A 19,928-nucleotide genomic window follows, 5' to 3' on the forward strand; every position below is an offset into this window, starting at 1 on the left:
TGGAGAAAAGCACCACGGGGTGTGGTCAGCATGGGGAGGTCAGGAAACATGCAGTGGCAAAGTAGGATAGGTTTCTGAAAAACATCGCGGGGTGGTGCGCATTGTATGGGTGTGTAACATTACATTCACTAGTAGGAGTGAGAAAAATATCACGGAGTGGTGTGAATCATAGGGTCTGAATTAGGATAGGCAGTGAGTGGCAATGTAGGATGGAGAAAAGCACCACGGGGTGGTCAGCATGGAGAGGTCAGGAAACATGAAGTGGCAATGTAGAATAGGTTTCTGAAAAACATCGCGAGGTGGTCCGCATTGTATGGGTGTGTAACATTAGATTCACTATTAGGAGTGAGAAATACATCACAGGGTGGTGTGAATCAAAGGGTCTGATTTAGGATAGGCAGTGAGTGGCAATGTGGGATGGAGAAAAGCACCACGGGGTGGTCAGCATGGGGATGTCAGGAAACATGCAGTGGCAATGTAGGATAGGTTTCTGAAAAACATTGTGGGGTGGTGCGCATTGTATGGGTGTGTAACATTACATTCACTATAGGAGTGAGAAAAACCTCACGGAGAAGTGTGAATCATAGGGTCTGAATTAGGAGAGGCAGTGAGTGGCAATGTAGGATGGAGAAAAGCACCACGGTGTCGTCAGCATGGGGAGGTCAGGAAACATGCAGTGGCAATGTAGGATAGGTTTCTGAAAAACATCGGGGGGTGGTGCGCATTGTATGGGTGTGTAACATTACATTCACTAGTAGGACTGAGAAAAACATCACGGGGTGGTGTGATCATAGGGTCTGAATTAGGATAGGCAGTGAGTGTCAATGTAGGATGGAGAAAAGCACCACGGTGTGGTCAGCATGGGGAGGTCAGGAAAAATGCAGTGGCAATGTAGGATAGTTTTCTGAAAAACATCGGGGGGTGGTGCGCATTGTATGGGTGTGTAACATTACATTCACTAGTAGGACTGAGAAAAACATCATGGGGTGGTGTGATCATAGGGTCTGAATTAGGATAGGCAGTGAGTGTCAATGTAGGATGGAGAAAAGCAACACGGGGTGGTCAGCATGGGGAGGTCAGGAAACATGCAGTGGCAATGTAGGATAGGTTTCTGAAAAACATCGCGGGGTGGTGCGCATTGTATGGGTGTGTAACATTACATTCACTAGTAGGAGTGAGAAAAACATCACCGGGTGGTGTGAATCATAGGGTCTGGATTAGAATAGGCAGTGAGTGGCAATGTAGGATGGAGAAAAGCACCACGGGGTGTTCAGCATGGGGAGGTCAGGAAACATGCAGTGGCAATGTAGGATAGGTTTCTGAAAAACGTCGCAGGGTGGTGCGCATTGTATGGTTATGTAACATTACATTTACTAGTAGGAGTGAGAAAAACATCACGGGGTGGTGTGAATCATAGGGTCTGAATAAGGATAGGCATTGAGTGGCAATGTAGGATGGAGAAAAGCACCACGGGGTGGTCAGCATGGGGAGGTCAGGAAACATGCAGTGGCAATGTAGGATAGGTTTCTGAAAAACATCGCGGGGTGCTGCGCATTGTATGGGTGTGTAACATTACATTCACTAGTAGGAGTGAGAAAAACATCACTGGGTGGTGTTAATCATAGGGTCTGAATAAGGATAGGCACTGAGTAGCTTTGTAGGATGGAGAAAAGCACCATGGGGTGGTCAGCATGGGGAGGTCAGGAAACATGCAGAGGCAATGTAGGATAGGTTTCTGAAAAACATCGCGGGGTGGTGTGCATTGTATGAGTATGTAACATTACATTCATTATGGCAGTGAGAAAAACATCACGGGATGGTGTGAATCATAGGGTCTGAATTAGGATAGGCAGTGTAGTGCCAATGTAGAATGGAGAGAAGCACCACGGGGTGGTCAGCATGGGGAGGTCAGGAAACATGCAGTGGCAATGTAGGAAGGGTTTCAGTAAAACATCGCAGGGTGGTGCGCATTGTATGGGTGTGTAACATTACATTCACTAGTAGGAGTGAGAAAAACATCACGCGCTGGTGTGAATCATAGGGTCTGAATTAGGATAGGCAGTGAGTGGCAATGTAGAACGGAGAAAAGCACCACAGGGTGGTCAGCATGGGGAGGTCAGGAAACATGCAGTGACAATGTAGGATAGGTTTCTGAAAAACATCGCGGGGTGGTGCGCATTGTATGGGTGTGTAACATTACATTCACTAGTAGGAGTGAGAAAAACATCACAGGGTGGTGTGAATCACAGGGTCTGATTTAGGATAGGCAGTGAGTGGCAATGTAGGATGGAGAAAAGCACCACCGGGTGGTCAGCATGGGGATGTCAGGAAACATGCAGTGGCAATGTAGGATAGGTTTCTGAAAAGCATTGTGCGGTGGTGCGCATTGTATGGGTGTGTAACATTACATTCACTATAGGAGTGAGAAAACCTCACGGCGAAGTGTGAATCATAGGGTCTGAATTAGGATAGGCAGTGAGTGGCAATGTAGGATGGAGAAAAGCACCACGGTGTCGTCAGCATGGGGAGGTCAGGAAACATGCAGTGGCAATGTAGGATAGGTTTCTGAAAAACTTCGGGGGGTGGTGCGCATTTTATGGGTGTGTAACATTACATTCACGAGTAGGACTGAGAAAAACATCACGGGGTGGTGTGATCATGGGGTCTGAATTAGGATATGCAGTGAGTGTCAATGTAGGATGGAGAAAAGCACCACGGGGTGGTCAGCATGGGGAGGTCAGGAAAAATGCAGTGGCAATTTAGGATAGTTTTCTGAAAAACATCGGGGGGTGGTGCGCATTGTATGGGTGTGTAACATTACATTCACTAGTAGGACTGAGAAAAACATCATGGGGTGGTGTGATCATAGGGTCTGAATTAGGATAGGCAGTGAGTGTCAATGTAGGATGGAGAAAAGCACCACGGGGTGGTCAGCATGGGGAGGTCAGGAAACATGCAGTGGCAATGTAGGATAGGTTTCTGAAAAACATCGCGGGGTGGTGCGCATTGTATGGGTGTGTAACATTACATTCACTAGTAGGAGTGAGAAAAACATCACGAGGCGTTGTGAATCATAGGGTCTGGATTAGAATAGGCAGTGAGTGGCAATGTAGGTTGGAGAAAAGCACCACGGGGTGTTCAGCATGGGGAGGTCAGGAAACATGCAGTGGCAATGTAGGATAGGTTTCTAAAAAACGTCGCAGGGTGGTGCGCATTGTATTGGTGTGTAACATTACATTTACTAGTAGGAGTGAGAAAAACATCACGGGGTGGTGTGAATCATAGGGTCTGAATTAGGATAGGCAGTGAGTGGCAATGTAGGATGGAGAAAAGCACCACGGGGTGGTCAGCATGGGGAGGTCAGGAAACATGCAGTGGCAATGTAGGATAGGTTTCTGAAAAACATCGTGGGGTGCTGCGCATTGTATGGGTGTGTAACATTACATTCACTAGTAGGAGTGAGAAAAACATCACGGGGTGGTGTTAATCATAGGGTCTGAATAAGGATAGGCAGTGAGAAGCAATGTAGGATGGAGAAAAGCACCATGGGGTGGTCAGCATGGGGAGGTCAGGAAACATGCAGAGGCAATATAGGATAGGTTTCTGAAAAACATCGCGGGGCGGTGCGCATTGTATGGGTGTGTAACATTACATTCACTAGTAGGAGTGAGAAAAACATCACGGGGTGGTGTGAATCATAGGGTCTGAATTAGGATAGGCAGTGAGTGGCAATCTAGGATGGAGAAAAGCACCACGCTGTGGTCAGCATGGGGAGGTCAGGAAACATGCAGTGGCAATGTAGGATAGGTTTCTGAAAAACATCGGGGGGTGGTGCGCATTGTATGGGTGTGTAACATTACATTCACAAGTAGGAGAGAAAAAAACATCACGGGGTGGTGTGATCATAGGGTCTGAATTAGGATATGCAGTGAGTGTCAATGTAGGATGGAGAAAAGCACCACGGGGTGGTCAGCATGGGGAGGTCAGGAAAAATGCAGTGGCAATGTAGCATAGTTTTCTGAAAAACATTGTGGGGTGGTGCCCATTGTATGGGAGTGTAACATTACATTCACTATAGGAGTGAGAAAATCCGCACGGGGAAGTGTGAATCATAGGGTCTGAATTAGGATAGGCAGTGAGTGGCAATGTAGGATGGAGAAAAGCACCACGGTGTCGTCAGCATGGGGAGGTCAGGAAACATGGAGTGGCAATGTAGGATAGGTTTCTGAAAAACATCGTGTGGTGGTGCGCATTGTATGGGTGTGTAACATTACATTCACTAGAAAAAGTGAGAAAATCCTCACGGGGTGGTGTGAATCATAGGGTCTGAATTAGGATAGGCAGTGAGTGGTAATGCAGGATGGAGAAAAGCACCACGGGGTGTGGTCAGCATGGGGAGGTCAGGAATAATGCAGTGGCAATGTAGGATAGTTTTCTAAAAAACATCGCGGGGTGCTGCGCATTGTATGGGTGTGTAACATTACATTCACTAGTAGGACTGAGAAAAACATCACGGGTGGTGTGAATCATAAGGTCTGAATTAGGATAGGCAGTGAGTGGCAATGTAGGATGGAGAAAAGCACCACGGGGTGGTCAGCATGGGGAGGTCAGGAAACATGCAGTGGCAATGTAGGATAGGTTTCTGAAAAAACATTGCGGGGTGGTGCACATTGTATGGGTGTGTAACATTACATTCACTACTACGAGTGAGAAAAACATCATGGGATGGTGTGAAACATAGGGTCTGAATTAGGATTGGCAGTGAGTGGTAATGCAGGATGGAGAAAAGCACCACGGGGTGTGGTCAGCATGGGGAGGTCAGGAAACATGCAGTGGCAAAGTAGGATAGGTTTCTGAAAAACATCGCGGGGTGGTGCGCATTGTATGGGTGTGTAACATTACATTCACTAGTAGGAGTGAGAAAAATATCACGGAGTGGTGTGAATCATAGGGTCTGAATTAGGATAGGCAGTGAGTGGCAATGTAGGATGGAGAAAAGCACCACGGGGTGGTCAGCATGGAGAGGTCAGGAAACATGAAGTGGCAATGTAGAATAGGTTTCTGAAAAACATCGCGAGGTGGTCCGCATTGTATGGGTGTGTAACATTAGATTCACTATTAGGAGTGAGAAATACATCACAGGGTGGTGTGAATCAAAGGGTCTGATTTAGGATAGGCAGTGAGTGGCAATGTGGGATGGAGAAAAGCACCACGGGGTGGTCAGCATGGGGATGTCAGGAAACATGCAGTGGCAATGTAGGATAGGTTTCTGAAAAACATTGTGGGGTGGTGCGCATTGTATGGGTGTGTAACATTACATTCACTATAGGAGTGAGAAAAACCTCACGGAGAAGTGTGAATCATAGGGTCTGAATTAGGAGAGGCAGTGAGTGGCAATGTAGGATGGAGAAAAGCACCACGGTGTCGTCAGCATGGGGAGGTCAGGAAACATGCAGTGGCAATGTAGGATAGGTTTCTGAAAAACATCGGGGGGTGGTGCGCATTGTATGGGTGTGTAACATTACATTCACTAGTAGGACTGAGAAAAACATCACGGGGTGGTGTGATCATAGGGTCTGAATTAGGATAGGCAGTGAGTGTCAATGTAGGATGGAGAAAAGCACCACGGTGTGGTCAGCATGGGGAGGTCAGGAAAAATGCAGTGGCAATGTAGGATAGTTTTCTGAAAAACATCGGGGGGTGGTGCGCATTGTATGGGTGTGTAACATTACATTCACTAGTAGGACTGAGAAAAACATCATGGGGTGGTGTGATCATAGGGTCTGAATTAGGATAGGCAGTGAGTGTCAATGTAGGATGGAGAAAAGCACCACGGGGTGGTCAGCATGGGGAGGTCAGGAAACATGCAGTGGCAATGTAGGATAGGTTTCTGAAAAACATCGCGGGGTGGTGCGCATTGTATGGGTGTGTAACATTACATTCACTAGTAGGAGTGAGAAAAACATCACCGGGTGGTGTGAATCATAGGGTCTGGATTAGAATAGGCAGTGAGTGGCAATGTAGGATGGAGAAAAGCACCACGGGGTGTTCAGCATGGGGAGGTCAGGAAACATGCAGTGGCAATGTAGGATAGGTTTCTGAAAAACGTCGCAGGGTGGTGCGCATTGTATGGGTATGTAACATTACATTTACTAGTAGGAGTGAGAAAAACATCACGGGGTGGTGTGAATCATAGGGTCTGAATAAGGATAGGCATTGAGTGGCAATGTAGGATGGAGAAAAGCACCACGGGGTGGTCAGCATGGGGAGGTCAGGAAACATGCAGTGGCAATGTAGGATAGGTTTCTGAAAAACATCGCGGGGTGCTGCGCATTGTATGTGTGTGTAACATTACATTCACTAGTAGGAGTGAGAAAAACATCACTGGGTGGTGTTAATCATAGGGTCTGAATAAGGATAGGCACTGAGTAGCTTTGTAGGATGGAGAAAAGCACCATGGGGTGGTCAGCATGCGGAGGTCAGGAAACATGCAGAGGCAATGTAGGATAGGTTTCTGAAAAACATCGCGGGGCGGTGCGCATTGTTTGGGTGTGTAACATTACATTCACTAGTAGGAGTGAGAAAAACATCACGGGGTGGTGTGAATCATAGGGTCTGAATTAGGATAGGCAGTGAGTGGCAATCTAGGATGGAGAAAAGCACCACGGGGTGGTCAGCATGGGGAGGTCAGGAAACATGCAGTGGCAATGTAGGATAGGTTTCTGAAAAACATCGGGGGGTGGTGCGCATTGTATGGGTGTGTAACATTACATTCACTAGTAGGACTGAGAAAAACATCACAGGGTGGTGTGATCATAGGGTCTGAATTAGGATATGCAGTGAGTGTCAATGTAGGATGGAGAAAAGCACCACGGGGTGGTCAGCATGGGGAGGTCAGGAAACATGCAGTGGCAATGTAGGATAGGTTTCTGAAAAACATCGCGGGGTGGTGCGCATTGTATGGGTGTGTAACATTACATTCACTAGTAGGAGTGAGAAAAACATCACGGGGTGGTGTGAATCATAGGGTCTGGATTAGGATAGGCAGTCAGTGGCAATGTAGGATGGAGAAAAGCACCACGGGGTGTTCAGCATGGGGATTTCAGGAAACATGCAGTGGCAATGTAGGATAGGTTTCTGAAAAACATCGCGGGGTGGTGCGCATTGTATGGGTGTGTAATATTACATTCACTAGTAGGAGTGAGAAAAACATCAGGGGGGATGTGAATCATAGCGTCTGAATTAGGATAGGCAGTGAGTGGTAATGCAGGATGGAGAAAAGCAACACGGGGTGTGTTCATCATGGGGAGGTCAGGAAACATGCAGTGGCAAAGTAGGATAGGTTTCTGAAAAACATCGCGGGGTGGTGCGCATTGTATGGGTGTGTAACATTACATTCACTAGTAGGAGTGAGAAAAACATCACGGGGTGGTGTGAATCATAGGGTCTGGATTAGAATAGGCAGTGAGTGGCAATGTAGGATGGAGAAAAGCACCACGGGGTGTTCAGCATGGGGATTTCAGGAAACATGCAGTGGCAATGTAGGATAGGTTTCTGAAAAACATCGCGGGGTGGTGCGCATTGTATGGGTGTGTAACATTACATTCACTAGTAGGAGTGAGAAAAACATCAGGGGGGTGTGAATCATAGGGTCTGAATTAGGATAGGCAGTGAGTGGTAATGCAGGATGGAGAAAAGCAACACGGGGTGTGTTCATCATGGGGAGGTCAGGAAACATGCAGTGGCAAAGTAGGATAGGTTTCTGAAAAACATCGCGGGGTGGTGCGCATTGTATCGGTGTGTAACATTACATTCACTAGTAGGAGTGAGAAATACATCACGGGGTGGTGTGAATCATAGGGTCTGAATTAAGATAGGCAGTGAATGGCAATGTAGGATGGAGAAAAGCACCATGGGGTGGTCGGTGTGTAACATTACATTCACTATAGGAGTGAGAAAAACATCACGGGGTGGTGTGAATCATAGGATCTGAATTAGGATAGGCAGTGAGGGGCAATGTAGGATGGAGAAAAGCCCCACCGAGTGGTCAGCATGGGGAGGTTAGGAAACATGTAGTGGCAATGTAGGATACGTTTCTAAAAAACATCGTGGAGAGGTGCGCATTGTATGGGTGTGTAACATTACATTCACTAGTAGGAGTGAGAAAAACATCACGGGGTGGTGTGGATCATATGGTCTGAATTAGGATAGGCAGTGAGTGGCAATGTAGGATGGAGAGAAGCACCACGGGGTGATCAGCATGCGGAGGTCAGGAAACATGCAGTGCCTATGTAGGATAGGTATCTGAAAAACATCGCGGGTGGTGCGCATTGTATGGGTGTGTAACATTACATTCACTAATAGGAGTGAGAAAAACATCACGGGATGGTGTGAATCATAGGGTCTGAATTAGGATAGGCAGTGAGTGGCAATGTAGGATGGAGAGAAGCACCACGGGGTGGTCAGCATGGGGAGGTCAGGAAACATGCAGTGGCAATGTAGGATAGGTTTCAGTAAAACATCGCAGGGTGGTGCGCATTGTATGGGTGTGTAACATTACATTCACTAGTAGGAGTGAGAAAAACATAATGGGGTTGTGTGAATCATAGGGTCTGAATTAGGATAGGCAGTGAGCGGCAATGTAGGATGGAGAATAGCACCACGGGGTGGTCAGCATGGGGAGGTCAGGAAACATGCAGTGGCAATGTAGGATAGGTTTCTGAAAAACATCACGGGGTGGTGCGCATTGTATGGGTGTGTAAAATTACATTCATTAGTAGGAATGAGAAAAACATCACGGGGTGGTGTGAATCATAGGGTCTGAATTAGGATAGGCAGTGAGTGGCAATGTAGGATGGAGAAAAGCACCACGGGGTGGTCAGCATGGGGAGGTCAGGAAACATGCAGTGGCAATGTAGGATAGGTTTCTGAAAAACTTCGCGGGGTGGTGGGCATTGTATGGGTGTGTAACATTACATTCACTAGTAGGAGGAAGCAAAACATCACGGGGTGGTGTGAATCATAGGGTCTGAATTAGGATAGGCAGTGAGTGGCAATGTAGGATGGAGAAAAGCACCACGGTGTGGTCAGCATGGGGAGGTCAGGAAACATGCAGTAGCAATGTAGGATAGGTTTCTGAAAAACATCGCGGTGTGGTGCGCATTGTATGGTTGTGTAACATTACATTCCCTAGTAGGAGTGAGAAAAACATCACGGAGTGGTGTGAATCATAGGGTCTGAAATAGGATAGGCAGTGAGTGGCAATGTAGGATGGAGAAAAGCACCACGGTGTGGTCAGCATGGGGAGGTCCTGAAACATGCAGTGGCAATGTAGGATAGGTTTCTGAAAAACATCGGGGGTTGGTGCGCTATGTATGGGTGTGTAACATTACATTCACTAGTAGGAGTGAGAAAAACATCACGGGGTGGTGTGAATCATAGGGTAGGAAGTAGGATAGGCAGTGAGTGGCAATGTAGGATGGAGAAAAGCACCACGGGGTGGTCAGCATGGGGAGGTCAGGAAACATGCAGTGGCAATGTAGGATAGGTTTCTGAAAAACATCGCGGTGTCGTGCGCATTGTATGGGTGTGTAACATTACATATACTGGCAGGAGTGAGAAAAACATCACGGGGTGGTGTGAATCATAGGGTCTGAATTAGGATAGGCAATGAGAGGCAATGTAGGATGGAGAAAAGCACCCTGGGGTGGTCAGCATGGGGAGGTCAGGAAACATGCACTGGCAATGTAGGATAGGTTTCTGAAAAACAGCGCGGGTTGGTGGGCATTGTATGGGTGTGTAACATTACATTCACTAGTAGGAGTGAGAAAAACATCACGGGGTGGTGTGAATCATAGGGTCTGAATTAGGATAGGCAGTGAGTGGCAATGTAGGATGGAGAAAAGCACCCTGGGGTGGTCAGCATGGGGAGGTCAGGAAACATGCAGTGGCAATGTATGATAGGTTTCTGAAAATCATCGCGGGGTGGTGCGCATTGTATGGGTTTGTAACATTACATTCACTAGTACGAGTGAGAAAAACATCACGGGGTGGTGTGAATCATAGGGTCTGAATTAGGATAGGCTGTGAGGGGCAATGTAGAATGGAGAAAAGCACCACGGAGTGGTCAGCATGGGGCGGTTAGGAAACATGCAGTGGCAATGTAGGATAGGTTTCTAAAAAACATCGTGGAGTGGTGCGCATTTTATGGGTGTGTAACAATACATTCACTAGTACGAGTGTGAAAAACATCACGGGGTGGTGTGAATCATAGGGTCTGAATTAGGATAGGCAGTGAGTGGAAATGTAGGATGGAGAAAAGCACCACGGGGTGGTCAGCATGGGGAGGTTAGGAAACATGCAGTGCCAATGTAGGATAGGTGTCTGAAAAACATCGCGGGGTGGTGCGCATTGTATGGGTGTGTAACATTACATTCACTAGTAGGAGTGAGAAAGACATCACGGGGTGGTGTGAATCATAGGGTCTGAATTAGGATAGGCAGTGAGTTGCAATGCAGGATGGAGAAAAGCACCACGGAGTGGTCAGCATGGGGTGGTCAGGAAACATGTAGTGGCAATGTAGGATAGGTTTCTGAAAAACATCGCGGAGTGGTGCGCGATGTATGGGTGTGAAACATTACATTCACTAGTAGGAGTGAGAAAAACATAATGGGGTTGTGTGAATCATAGGGTCTGAATTAGGATAGGCAGTGAGCGGCAATGTAGGATGGAGAATAGCACCACGGGGTGGTCAGCATGGGGAGTTCAGGAAACATGCAGTGGCAATGTAGGATAGGTTTCTGAAAAACATCACGGGGTGGTGCGCATTGTATGGGTGTGTAAAATAACATTCATTAGTAGGAGTGAGAAAAACATCACGGGGTGGTGTGAATCATAGGGTCTGAATTAGGATAGGCAGTGAGTAGCAATGTAGGATGGAGAAAAGCACCACGGTGTGGTCAGCATGGGGAGGTCAGGAAACATGCAGTGGCAATGTAGGATAGGTTTCTGAAAAAGATCGCGGGGTGGTGCGCATTGCATGGGTGTGTAACATTACATTCACTAGTAGGACTGAGAAAAACATCACGGGGTGGTGTGATCATAGGGTCTGAATTAGGATATGCAGTGAGTGTCAATGTAGGATGGAGAAAAGCACCACGGGGTTGTCAGCATGCGGAGGTCAGGAAAAATGCAGTGGGAATGTAGGATAGTTTTCTGAAAAACATCGCGGGGTGGTGCACATTGTATGGGTGTGTAACATTACATTCACTAGTAGGAGTGAGAAAAACATCACGGGGCGGTGTTATCATAGGATCTGAGTTAGCATAGGCAGTGAGTGGCAATGTAGGATGGAGAGAAGCACCACGGTGTGGTCAGCATCGGGAGGTCAGGAAACATGCAGTGGCAATGTAGGATAGGTTTATGAAAAACATAGCGGGGTGGTGCGCATTGTATGGGTGTGTAACATTACATTCACTAGTAGGAGTGAGAAAAACATCACGGGGTGGTGTGAATCATAGGGTCTTAAAAAGGATAGGCAGTGAGTGGCAATGTAGGATGGAGAATAGCACCACGGGGTGGTCAGCATGGGGAGGTCAGGAAACATGCAGTGGCAATGTAGGATAGGTTTCTGAAAAACATCACGGGGTCGTGCGCATTGTATGGGTGTGTAAAATTACATTCATTAGTAGGAGTGAGAAAAACATCACGGGGTGGTGTGAATCATAGGGTCTGAATTAGGATAGTCAGTGAGTGGCAATGTAGGATGGAGAAAAGCACCATGGGGTGTTCAGCATGGGGAAGTCAGGAAACATGCAGTGGCAATGTAGGATAGCTTTCTGAAAAACATCGCGAGGTGATGCGCATTGTATCGGTGTGTAACATTACATTCACTAGTAGGAATGAGAAAAACATCAAGGGGTGGTGTGAATCATAGGGTCTGAATTCGGATAGGGAGTGAGTGGCAATGTAGGATGGAGAAAAGCACCACGGGGTGGTCAGCATGGAGAGGTCCTGAAACATGCAGTGGCAATGCAGGATAGGTTTCTGAAAAACATCGGGGGTTGGTTCGCATTGTATGGGTGTGTAACATTACATTCACTAGTAGGAGTGAGGAAAACATCACGGTTTGGTGTGAATCATAGGGTAGGAAGTAGGATAGGCAGTGAGTGGCAATGTAGGATGGAGAAAAGCACCACAGGGTGGTCAGCATGGGGAGGTCAGGAAACATGCAGTGGCAATGTAGGATAGGTTTCTGAAAAACATCGCGGGGTGGTGTGCATTGTATGGGTGTGTAAGATTACATTCACTATATGAGTGAGAAAAACATCACGGGGTGGTGTGAATCATAGGGTCTGAATTAGGATAGGCAGTGAGTGGCAATGTAGGATGAAGAAAAGCACCACGGGGTGGTCAGCATGGGGAGGTCAGGAAACATGCAGTGGCAATGTATGATAGGTTTCTGAAAAACATCGAGGGGTGGTGCGCATTGTATGGGTTTTTAACAATACATTCACTAGTACGAGTGAGAAAAACATCACGGGGTGGTGTGAATCATAGGGTCTGAATTAGGATAGGCAGTGAGGGGCAATGTAGGATGGAGAAAAGCCCCACCGAGTGGTCAGCATGGGGAGGTTAGGAAACATGTAGTGGCAATGTAGGATAGGTTTCTAAAAAACATCGTGGAGTGGTGCGCATTGTATGGGTGTGTAACATTACATTCACTAGTAGGAGTGAGAAAAACATCACGGGATGGTGTGGATCATATGGTCTGAATTAGGATAGGCAGTGAGTGGCAATGTAGGATGGAGAGAAGCACCACGGGGTGATCAGCATGCGGAGGTCAGGAAACATGCAGTGCCTATGTAGGATAGGTATCTGAAAAACATCGTGGGTGGTGCGCATTGTATGGGTGTGTAACATTACATTCACTAATAGGAGTGAGAAAAACATCACGGGATGGTGTGAATCATAGGGTCTGAATTAGGATAGGCAGTGAGTGGCAATGTAGGATGGAGAGAAGCACCACGGGGTGGTCAGCATGGGGAGGTCAGGAAACATGCAGTGGCAATGTAGGATAGGTTTCAGTAAAACTTCGCAAGGTGGTGCGCATTGTATGGGTGTGTAACATTAAATTCACTAGTAGGAGTGAGAAAAACATCACGCGCTGGTGTGAATCATAGGGTCTGAATTAGGATAGGCAGTGAGTGGCAATGTAGAATGGAGAAAAGCACCACAGTGTGGTCAGCATGGGGAGGTCAGGAAACATGCAGTGGCAATGTAGGATAGGTTTCTGAAAAACATCGCGGGGTGGTGCTCATTGTATGGGTGTGTAACATTACATTCACTAGTAGGTGTGAGAAAAACATCACGGGGTGGTGTGAATCATAGGGTCTGAATTAGGATAGGCAGTGAGTTGCAATGCAGGATGGAGAAAAGCACCACGGAGTGGTCAGCATGGGGTGGTCAGGAAACATGTAGTGGCAATGTAGGATAGGTTTCTGAAAAACATCGCGGAGTGGTGCGCGATGTATGGGTGTGAAACATTACATTCACTAGTAGGAGTGAGAAAAACATAATGGGGTTGTGTGAATCATAGGGTCTGAATTAGGATAGGCAGTGAGCGGCAATGTAGGATGGAGAATAGCACCACGGGGTGGTCAGCATGGGGAGTTCAGGAAACATGCAGTGGCAATGTAGGATAGGTTTCTGAAAAACATCACGGGGTGGTGCGCATTGTATGGGTGTGTAAAATTACATTCATTAGTAGGAGTGAGAAAAACATCACGGGGTGGTGTGAATCATAGGGTCTGAATTAGGATAGGCAGTGAGTAGCAATGTAGGATGGAGAAAAGCACCACGGTGTGGTCAGCATGGGGAGGTCAGGAAACATGCAGTGGCAATGTAGGATAGGTTTCTGAAAAAGATCGCGGGGTGGTGCGCATTGCATGGGTGTGTAACATTACATTCACTAGTAGGACTGAGAAAAACATCACGGGGTGGTGTGATCATAGGGTCTGAATTAGGATATGCAGTGAGTGTCAATGTAGGATGGAGAAAAGCACCACGGGGTTGTCAGCATGCGGAGGTCAGGAAAAATGCAGTGGGAATGTAGGATAGTTTTCTGAAAAACATCGCGGGGTGGTGCACATTGTATGGGTGTGTAACATTACATTCACTAGTAGGAGTGAGAAAAACATCACGGGGCGGTGTTATCATAGGATCTGAGTTAGCATAGGCAGTGAGTGGCAATGTAGGATGGAGAGAAGCACCACGGTGTGGTCAGCATCGGGAGGTCAGGAAACATGCAGTGGCAATGTAGGATAGGTTTATGAAAAACATAGCGGTGTGGTGCGCATTGTATGGGTGTGTAACATTACATTCACTAGTAGGAGTGAGAAAAACATCACGGGGTGGTGTGAATCATAGGGTCTTAAAAAGGATAGGCAGTGAGTGGCAATGTAGGATGGAGAATAGCACCACGGGGTGGTCAGCATGGGGAGGTCAGGAAACATGCAGTGGCAATGTAGGATAGGTTTCTGAAAAACATCACGGGGTCGTGCGCATTGTATGGGTGTGTAAAATTACATTCATTAGTAGGAGTGAGAAAAACATCACGGGGTGGTGTGAATCATAGGGTCTGAATTAGGATAGTCAGTGAGTGGCAATGTAGGATGGAGAAAAGCACCATGGGGTGTTCAGCATGGGGAAGTCAGGAAACATGCAGTGGCAATGTAGGATAGCTTTCTGAAAAACATCGCGAGGTGATGCGCATTGTATCGGTGTGTAACATTACATTCACTAGTAGGAATGAGAAAAACATCAAGGGGTGGTGTGAATCATAGGGTCTGAATTCGGATAGGGAGTGAGTGGCAATGTAGGATGGAGAAAAGCACCACGGGGTGGTCAGCATGGAGAGGTCCTGAAACATGCAGTGGCAATGCAGGATAGGTTTCTGAAAAACATCGGGGGTTGGTTCGCATTGTATGGGTGTGTAACATTACATTCACTAGTAGGAGTGAGGAAAACATCACGGTTTGGTGTGAATCATAGGGTAGGAAGTAGGATAGGCAGTGAGTGGCAATGTAGGATGGAGAAAAGGACCACGGTGTGTTCAGCATGGGGAGGTCAGGAAACATGCAGTTGCAATGTAGGATAGCTTTCTGAAAAACATCGTGGGGCGGTGCGCATTCTATGGGTGTTTAACATTACATTCACTAGTAGGAGTGAGAAAAACATCACGGGGTGGTGTGAATCATAGGGTCTGAATTAGGATAGGCAGTGAGTGGCAATGTAGGATGGAGAAAAGCAGCACGGGTTTGGTCAGCATGGGGAGGTCAGGAAACATGCAGTGGCAATGTACGGTAGGTTTCTGAAAAACATCGCGGTGTCGTGCGCATTGTATGGGTGTGTAACATTACATATACTGGCAGGAGTGAGAAAAACATCACGGGGTGGTGTGAATCATAGGGTCTGAATTAGGATAGGCAATGAGTGGCAATGTAGGATGGAGAAAAGCACCCTGGGGTGGTCAGCATGGGGAGGTCAGGAAACATGCACTGGCAATGTAGGATAGGTTTCTGAAAAACATCGCGGGGTGGTGCGCATTGTATGGGTGTGTAACATTACATTCACTAGTAGGAGTGAGAAAAACATCACGGGGTGGTGTGAATCATAGGGTCTGAATTAGGATAGGCAGTGAGTTGCAATGCAGGATGGAGAAAAGCACCACGGAGTGGTCAGCATGGGGAGGTCAGGAAACATGTAGTGGCAATGTAGGATAGGTTTCTGAAAAACATCGCGGAGTGGTGCGCGTTGTATGGGTGTGTAACATTACATTCACTAGTAGGAGTGAGAAAAACATAATGGGGTTGTGTGAATCATAGGGTCTGAATTAGGATAGGCAGTGAGCGGCAATGTAGGATGGAGAATAGCACCACGGGGTGGTCAGCATGGGGAGGTCAGGAAACATGCAGTGGCAATGTAGGATAGGTTTCTGAAAAACATCACGGGGTGGTGCGCATTGTATGGGTGTGTAAAATTACATTCATTAGTAGGAGTGAGAAAATCATCACGGGGTGGTGTTAATCATAGGGTCTGAATTAGGATAGGCAGTGAGTGGCAATGTAGGATGGAGAAAAGCACCACGTGGTGGTCAGCATGGGGAGGTCAGGAAACATGCAGTGGCAATGTAGGATAGGTTTCTGAAAAACATCGCGGGGTTGTGTGCATTGTATGGGTGTGTAACATTACATTCACTAGTAGGAGTGAGAAAAACATCACAGGGTGGTGTGAATCATAGGATATGAATTAGGATTGGCAGTGAATGGCAATGTAGGATGGAGAAAAGCACCACGGGGTGGTCAGCATGGGGAGGTCAGGAAACAGGCAGTGGCAATGTAGGATAGGTTTCTGAAAAACATTGCGGGGTGGTGCGCATTGTATGGGTGTGTAATATTTCATTCACTAGAAGGAGTAAGAAAAACATCACGGGGTGGTGTGCATCATAGGGTCTGAATAAGGATAGGCAGTGAGTGGCAATGTAGGATGGAGAAAAGCACCACGGGGTGGTCAGCATGGGGAGGTCAGGAAAAATGATGTGGCAATGTAGGATAGGTTTCTGAAAAACATCGCGGGGTGGTGGGCATTGTATGGGTGTGTAACATTACATTCACTAGTAGGAGGGAGAAAAACATCACGGAGTGGTGTGAATCATAGGGTCTGAATTAGGATAGGCAGTGAGTGGCAATGTAGGATGGAGAAAAGCACCACGTGGTGGTCAGCATGGGGAGGTCAGGAAACATGCAGTGGCAATGTAGGATAGGTTTCTGAAAAACATCGCGTTGTGGTGCGCATTGTGTGGGTGTGTAACATTACATTCCCTAGTAGGATTGAGAAAAACATCACGGAGTGGTGTGAATCATAGGGTCTGAAATAGGATAGGCAGTGAGTGGCAATGTAGGATGGAGAAAAGCACCACGGGGTGGTCAGCATGGGGAGGTCCTGAAACATGCAGTGGCAATGTAGGATAGGTTTCTGAAAAACATCGGGGGTTGGTGCCCATTGTATGGGTGTGTAACATTACATTCACTAGTAGGAGTGAGGAAAACATCACGGGGTGGTGTGAATCATAGGGTAGGAAGTAGGATAGGCAGTGAGTGGCAATGTAGGATGGAGAAAAGGACCACGGTGTGTTCAGCATGGGGAGGTCAGGAAACATGCACTTGCAATGTAGGATAGCTTTCTGAAAAACATCACGGGGCGGTGCGCATTGTATGGGTGTTTAATATTACATTCACTAGTAGGAGTGAGAAAAACATCACGGGGTGGTGTGAATCATAGGGTCTGAATTAGGATAGGCAGTGAGTGGCAATGTAGGATGGAGAAAAGCACCACGGGGTGGTCAGCATGGGGAGGTCAGGAAACATGCAGTGGCAATGTACGATAGGTTTCTGAAAAACATCGCGGTGTCGTGCGCATTGTATGGGTGTGTAATATTACATATACTGGCAGGAGTGAGAAAAACATCACGGGGTGGTGTGAATCATAGGGTCTGAATTAGGATAGGCAATGAGTGGCAATGTAGGATGGAGAAAAGCACCCTGGGGTGGTCAGCATGGGGAGGTCAGGAAACATGCACTGGCAATGTAGGATAGGTTTCTGAAAAACATCGCGGGGTGGTGCGCATTGTATGGGTGTGTAACATTACATTCACTAGTAGGAGTGAGAAAAACATCACGGGGTGGTGTGAATCATAGGGTCTGCATTAGGATAGGCAGTGAGTGGCAATATAGGATGGAGAAAAGCACCTTGGGGTGGTCAGCATGGGGAGGTCAGGAAACATGCAGTGGCAATGTATGATAGGTTTCTGAAAATCATCGCGGGGTGGTGCGCATTGTATGGGTTTGTAACATTACATTCACTAGTACGAATGAGAAAAACATCACGGGGTGGTGTGAATCATAGGGTCTGAATTAGGATAGGCTGTGAGGGGCAATGTAGGATGGAGAAAAGCACCACGGAGTGGTCAGCATGGGGAGGTTAGGAAACATTCAGTGGCAATGTAGGATAGGTTTCTAAAAAACATCGTGGAGTGGTGCGCATTGTATGGGTGTGTAACATTACATTCACTAGTAGGAGTGAGAAAAACATCACAGGGTGGTGTGAATCATAGGGTCTGAATTAGGATAGGCAGTGAGTGGAAATGTAGGATGGAGAAAAGCACCAAGGGGTGGTCAGCATGGGGAGGTCAGGAAACATGCAGTGCCAATGTAGGATAGGTATCTGAAAAACATCGCGGGGTGGTGCGCATTGTATGGGTGTGTAACATTACATTCACTAGTAGGAGTGAGAAAAACATCACGGGGTGGTGTGAATCATAGGGTCTGAATTAGGATAGTCAGTGAGTGGCAATGTAGGATGGAGAAAAGCACCATGGGGTGTTCAGCATGGGGAGGTCAGGAAACATGCAGTGGCAATGTAGGATAGCTTTCTTAAAAACATCGCGGTGTGATGCGCATTGTATGGGTGTGTAACATTACATTCACTAGTAGGAATGAGAAAAACATCAAGGGGTGGTGTGAATCATAGGGTCTGAATTAGGATAGGGAGGGAGTGGCAATGTAGGATGGAGAAAAGCACCAAGGGGTGTTCAGCATGGGAAGGTCAGGAAACATGCAGTGGCAATGTAGGATAGGTTTCTGAAAAACATCCTGGTGTCTTGCACATTGTATGGGTGTGTAACATTACATTCACTAGTAGGAGTGAGAAAAACATCACGGGGTGGTGTGAATCATAGGGTCTGAATTAGGATAGGCAGTGAGCGGCAATGTAGGATGGAGAATAGCACCACGGGGTGGTGAGCATGGGGAGGTCAGGAAACATGCAGTGGCAATGTAGGATAGGTTTCTGAAAAACATCACGGGGTGGTGCGCATTGTATGGGTGTGTAACATTACATTCACTAGTAGGAGTGAGAAAAACATCACGGGGTGGTGTGAATCATAGGGTCTGGATTAGGATAGGCAGTGAGTGGCAATGTAGGATGGAGAAAAGCACCACGGGGTGTTCAGCATGGGGATTTCAGGAAACATGCAGTGGCAATGTAGGATAGGTTTCTGAAAAACATCGCGGGGTGGTGCACATTGTATGGGTGTGTAACATTACATTCACTAGTAGGAGTGAGAAAAACATCAGGGGGGGTGTGAATCATAGGGCCTAAATTAGGATAGGCAGTGAGTGGTAATGCAGGATGGAGAAAAGCAACACGGGGTGTGTTCATCATGGGGAGGTCAGGAAACATGCAGTGGCAAAGTAGGATAGGTTTCTGAAAAACATCGCGGGGTGGTGCGCATTGTATCGGTGTGTAACATTACATTCACTAGTAGGAGTGAGAAATACATCACGGGGTGGTGTGAATCATAGGGTCTGAATTAGGATAGGCAGTGAGTGGCAATGTAGGATGGAGAAAAGCACCACAGGGTGGTCAGCATGGGGAGGTCAGGAAACATGCAGTGGCAATGTAGGATAGGTTTCTGAAAAACATCGCGGGGTGGTGTGCATTGTATGGGTGTGTAAGATTACATTCACTATAGGAGTGAGAAAAACATCACGGGGTGGTGTGAATCATAGGGTCTGAATTAGGATAGGCAGTGAATGGCAATGTAGGATGAAGAAAAGCACCACGGGGTGGTCAGCATGGGGAGGTCAGGAAACATGCAGTGGCAATGTATGATAGGTTTCTGAAAAACATCGAGGGGGGGTGCGCATTGTATGGGTTTTTAACAATACATTCACTAGTACGAGTGAGAAAAACATCACAGGGTGGTGTGAATCATAGGGTCTGAATTAGGATAGGCAGTGAGGGGCAATGTAGGATGGAGAAAAGCCCCACCGAGTGGTCAGCATGGGGAGGTTAGGAAACATGTAGTG

Source organism: Cavia porcellus, unplaced genomic scaffold (genome assembly GCF_034190915.1).
Source record: "Cavia porcellus strain 051 isolate PalLab524CR breed Dunkin Hartley unplaced genomic scaffold, mCavPor4.1 scaffold_13, whole genome shotgun sequence".
NCBI lineage: Eukaryota > Metazoa > Chordata > Mammalia > Rodentia > Caviidae > Cavia > Cavia porcellus.